Here is a 6,000-nt window from a genome sequence, read left to right on the forward strand (position 1 = left end):
AACGATTTCCTTTGAGATCTGCAGTAGAGATCTCGGTGTCATAATTCTCAGGGCAGTCATGACGGTTAAACGGGCGTAATAAATGCAAGATTACGGTGTCTGTATCCCCCACCCACAAAAAGCTGTGTTATCCTGCTCATCCAAAGCATTGTGCTCTCATTGATTGGCAGTAGTTCTTTGAAGACCTATAGGTAGGTTATGGGAAGCAAATACGGTAAGTTACATTCTGAGTGGATAGGCAGGTGGGTTTTTCTTAAGCATATGCATGCCCAACTCTCAACACCCATACTGGCCGTTGCTGGATTTGCTAGGACTGATGGGAGTTTGTAGAACCATAGAATTTCAAAGTAGAATTTCTCATCCAATGCCCTGCAATGCAGGAAAATGCAGCTGTCGCATACGGGGATCGAACCTGCAACCTGGGCGTTATCAGCACCTATCAGCTCTCGCCAACAAAGCTCTCCAGACTGATAGAACATTACTAATTATCCATCTTTGGAGAGGAAGCAGTCCACACACAAGTCAATATCTCCAAGGCAGAAGCTGACAAGGAAAAGGGAACATTTGGTGCTTGCCTTCTGGGGTGGGGTGTGCAATGCACAGAAAATGCCAGGGAAGTTTTTCCCTGTATAGAAAGGGCGTGATGGAGAAATGGCTAATAAATACCGGTGATGTAAAGTTGCAAGAAGCGTAGGCGGTTTACGGTACTTTGCCCTGATGAGCCAATGGTGTGGTTATTCCACACTTGAAATTTCCATCATTTATTGCACAGCTGCACAGCAGCGACTAAGTTATCTGGAGCATCTTCCTCAAAGGTATAAACCGCTTCTGGTGTAATGGAACACTGTGATGGGAACCAGAGTGCACGGAAGTGCCATTTACCTTCCCGACACAGCAGTACCTATTTATCCAGAGGTGGAGCTAGTTGCTCCAGCATCCGGAGCGGCCCGCGGGGGCAGGGCTAACCGCCCAGTGCGCCAGCAGTAGAGAGTGTCCCAGGGGGACCGCCGCCCATGGCGATGTCGCTTCCCCCCAGGGATGACACCTGGGGCGGACTGCCCCCACCGCACCCACCTTTCTCTGCCTCTGTATTTATCTACTTGCACTGGCATGCTTTCAAACTGCTAGGTTGGCAGGAGCTGGGACAGGAACGGGAGCTCACCCCGTCACGGGGATTTGAACTGCCGACCTTATCAACAAGCCCAAGAGGCTCAGTGGTTTAGACCACAGCAGTCATTAGCTCCCAGTACAGTATATTTCCGAGCACAATTCAAAGTGTTGGTGCCGACCTTTAAAGCCCTAAACGGGCTCTGCCCAGTATACCTGAAGGAGAGTCTCCATCCCCCATCGTTCTGCCCGGACACTGAGGTCCAGCTCTGAGAGCCTTCTGGCGGTTTCCTCACTGTGAGAAGTGAGGTTACAGGGAACTAGGCAGAGGGCCTTCTCGGTAGCAGCATTGTGAAAGACTTTGAATCGCTCTGATCCACAACTGAGAGAAAGAAAGTCCAGCTCTTCACTTGCAAAAAAGAAGCTACATTTTGTTGGAGGTGATAACAAGCAAGTCAACAAGATTATCCTTAGCACATTAACTTTACAAGATTGCAAAAAAAGCAAATTCAGTGCCCCCCCCCAAAAAAATGGAGAACATGGAAGCGCCTAGCGCTATTATCCCAAAAAAAAGGATACGAAAAGAGTTTAATATTGAGATAAAAGCTTTACCGATTTAATGGGAAATTAAGAAATGGTAAATAAAAGTTTATAGTCCGTACCGCCCTGTAAAATGCCTGGGGTTGGGCAGTTAGAAGTGCTCTCAATTCACACCACAGAGGATATTCCTGTTTCACTGTACATCATGCCTCAGTGCCACAACAAAATCTAGAGTCCAGGATGAACAAACAGCAACACAATTTCAAAGCAAATCCACGTATGCTTTCATGTGTTTTCCTTGGGCAGAGAAACTGCAGCCAAGGGGAAATGTTTTCAAATTGCAACCAAATAAACCTCTTTCCACCTGTATCTAACATCACATGGACTATTGGGGGGGACTCAAAATTAAGAAAATTGGGGGGGATTCTCCAGTGTTGTTTAGCTTTTCAGGGGGCATTGCAGAAAAATCGCTCACCTACCGTGTTTCTCATATTATAAGACATGTCTTATATTTATTTTTTCCTCAAAAAAACACACTATGGCTTATTTTCAAGGGATGTCTTATTTTTTTCCTCCTCCTCCTGCCGCGGCCGGCATTGCTGCTGCGCCTATCACTATGTCTTATTTTCGGGGTATGGCTTATATTCGCTGAATGCGTAAAAATCCTGCTATGGCTTATTTTATGGGTATGTCTTAAAATATGAGAAACAGGGTACCAGACCGGCAATGCTGCTTGCATGCATTGCAAAATCAACTTATCCTCTCTTTCCCCACCAACAAAAGCAGCATATCGCCTACCCAATTGCCACAACAAAAGCTTCTCAACACCAACCCCACCCACAGCCACCAGTCACAATCTCCGGCTCCACACTTCCCCACAATGAACTACCCATGTATAACACGATCCAGAATTCTCAACATGTTTTTTTTGGGGGGGGGGGGGACACCACCTAGTTTTATGCTACAATTCGCCATACTTTTCCGTGTATATCTTATACAGTAATGAACAGGTACTGGTTTTTATTTTGTCTTGCTTTTGCTTACTTTTAAAAAACAACAACCATGTAAAGATGTAATAATTAGCAGGCTTTCTTTTCCTTTTATCATATGGAATAAGTTGTATGTCTCCGGAATGTGAAGGTCTGCAGACGACCAATAAGCTGTAGACAGCGTTGCATAAAGTGCCCGAGGGGAACATGCTTCAGAAGTGGTGAAGTCTCTGCATTAAATGGCACCACCTTTATTTGTCAGTGAGACAGACTTCTGGGTCCCAGATGGAGAACAGAGTAGTGCATGGAAATGCAGAGCATCGTTGACCTCGGGGGATGGCATTATTCAACACTGTCTTATTCCAAGTATGCTTGGTACTTGGCCAATAAATTATTCCTATTCCTATTCCTTCCCTCCCCGCTTTAGAAAGGAATCACGAGTCACGACGATGCATGTCGAGTCAAGCAGTCATATTCTGCACTGGTTGAGCAAGCTCTTGCGATATTGCTTTAATCGCGTTGCAAAAGCTGGTGGAACAAAATTTATCAGCATCTCTCAGCCTCCACCTCGCCGGCTCCACTTGTGTGTGCTTCTTGAGCAATCATGCCTTCATCACCTGCAGGTGAGCAGGGCTGCAATAAAGATGTAGATTTCTTAACAGCTGTCAAGCAGCCCCACTCCTCTGAATTCCTATCACATGCTTAGAATTTAAGAGTGCTGGCTAAGAAACTCCAGAAGGAGAGGAGAATAGGAGAGGTGGCTGGGAGGAGCCTTGGAAAAGCATCTTGAGACCTAGGCAATCGGTGGAGTTCCTGCAGCCACCACAAAGGGAGGTAATTAGCATTTTGGGCCGCTAGGATACAAGAACTGTTGCTTCAGTCTTGCTCTGAGGCTGTAGTAGTTGCTTGTTGGGTGCCAAGTCTTAATGGCAAACCAGTTTTTCACTTATCTGATGATAGCTGTGGAAGTAGATTGTTATCATGGAGATGCTCTGAACTTGCCTCCAACTTCCCATGGATAATTAATGTTTCTATCCATAGCAACAGGAGTGGGTTTTTTTTGGAGGAACGCATTGAAACCAATCTCATCAGACCAGCTTTGTGCAAGGTAGAATGGTTGCCTCACAGTTTGTGACTTGCAAAGGCAGATTTTTCAATGCACTCCCCATGCTGGTCAGATGAGGGACTGGACCCAAAATCTGTGTGGCTTTGTGTTTTGTTTCAAATGCTAGCATTTCAAACAAATGCCTCCAGTGTGGCGATAGAGGGCCTGTGACTACAAATCCCATCACCCTTGACCATTGGCTGTGCTGGTTGAGGCTGATGGCAGATAGAGAGACCACCGCCACCTGCATAACTCGATTTCCCCATGCCTGCTGCAGAAGCACGCAAGCAGGGCAAGGAGGTCTCCTGTTGTTGTCACCAGTTTGGATACGGCATTAAGAATTAGGCTGCCTCTGCAAATGTGGGTTCTATCTTACTCAGGGTTGGCAAAATGATGGCCTTAAAATCTTTTTGGATTTGGCTTCCAAGAACTCCAGCCAGCATGGCTATTGGGCAAGGACAAAGGGAGAGGAGCGCCGCAACCCCATAGTTGCCTTTGACTGGACTTCACCGTCCAGGGGTCCTTTACCTTTTTTTTTTTAACCAAACATCCTTCATCTCCTCTAGAAGGACACATTGTCCTAATGTCCCTTTTCCCTTCCCCCATGGTGAGCTCTGGGTTTAAACTATGGATGTTGCGGCTGTTGGTATAAACTCTTCCGTAAACATACTTTTAGAGACTGAGACAGATTTTATATTTTTTTCCTTTGTGTTGATTCTGCCTTGGCTCCTGATTATAATGTAGGAACCAATGGGAGGCCAAGATGTTATTACCGAAGTCCCCACAGCCCTGAAACGTTTGGCCAAGTACATGGTGCGTGGCTTCTACGGGGCCGAACACGCACTGGCCCTCGATGTTTTGATCCGCTACGCATGCGTGAAGGAGGACGATTTGCTGCTGCTCCTCAGGTATGAGCGCAAACAGCTGCGGACCGTCCTGAACACCCTCAAGGCCGATAAACTTGTGAAGCTGCGTGTGCGTGTGGAGACAGGCCGCAACGGGAAGAGCGCGAGGCACAATTACTACTACATTAACTACAAGGTGTTTGTGCATGTGGCGAAGTACAAACTGGATCACATGCGCAGGAAGATTGAGGCAGACGAGCAGCGTTCCACCACTCGATCGTCCTTCAAGTGTCCTGCCTGCTCAAATGCGTACACCGACCTGGAAGTGAATCAGTTGTTTGATGCTTTCACAGGTAAACTGCTGCATCTGTGTCATTCATCTCTTATCCTGTTTAGAAAATACGCCAGAACATAAAAATGCACCTGAATTGTAATTGTTTGTGCAGGGAAAGGCTTTAGCTCAGTGGTATAGACTAGTCCAAGCCCCAGCAATGCAGGAATATGCCACTGTCCCTTACGGGGGATTGAACCTCCAACCTTGCCATTGTCAGCACCACGCTCTAACCAACAGAGCCATCCCCCATTACAGGTGGAGCAATGGTTTGACTCGGCATAAGGCAGCCTCTGGCAATCCCATGTTGCATATATTTTAAAAGGAGATCTGAAGAGCGAGGGTGGTCTTTGGGTTTTTTTTTTTTTCATTTTAAAAATTGAATTTATATACCACCCTATACCCAGGGGTCTCAGGGCGGTTCACAGAATAAAATCAAGATATAAAACCACAAAATATATAAGAAGAATAAAAAACAACAACTCAATAGCACCCCTGCCACAACAACAACAACAGAAGACACATTTTAAAAGGGCACAGGATGTAAATCAGATCAACCAAAGGCCTGGTTAAAAGGGAACGTTTTTCCTGACGCTTAAAGGTGTATAATGAAGGCACCAGGTGAACTTCCCTGGGGAGGGCATTCCACAGATAGGGAGTCACTGCAAAAAAAGGCCCATTCTCGTGTTGCCACCCTCCAGACCTCTTGAGGAGACTGTGACGGGCGCATTGACATTTTTTCCTCTCACGCTGTTGGGCCTGCTCTCACTTAGATAAATTGCCCCCACCTCACTGAGCAACCCTTTACTCGAAGGTTTCTTTTCCTTTCCTCTTAAAATTCTAGCCCAGAGTATCTTGCGGGGGTACTTTTGTGAGGGGATAACTAGTAAGTTGAAGTCTCGATCAGGTTTTCTTTAAATAAACAGTAAATATTTATTTAAGGCAAGATAGTATATAACACACATGGATTAAATTTAGGTTACTTCAAGAATACAGTGCGATTTCACTTTAATTTGTCCTGAGTTGTTTTTGTTTAATAGGTTTGGTTCCTTTATACAGTGATGCTTTCTTTAAGTCATCCAC

Source organism: Zootoca vivipara, chromosome Z1, assembly GCF_965207765.1.
Source record: "Zootoca vivipara chromosome Z1, rZooViv2.hap1.1, whole genome shotgun sequence".
NCBI classification, from domain to species: domain Eukaryota; kingdom Metazoa; phylum Chordata; class Lepidosauria; order Squamata; family Lacertidae; genus Zootoca; species Zootoca vivipara.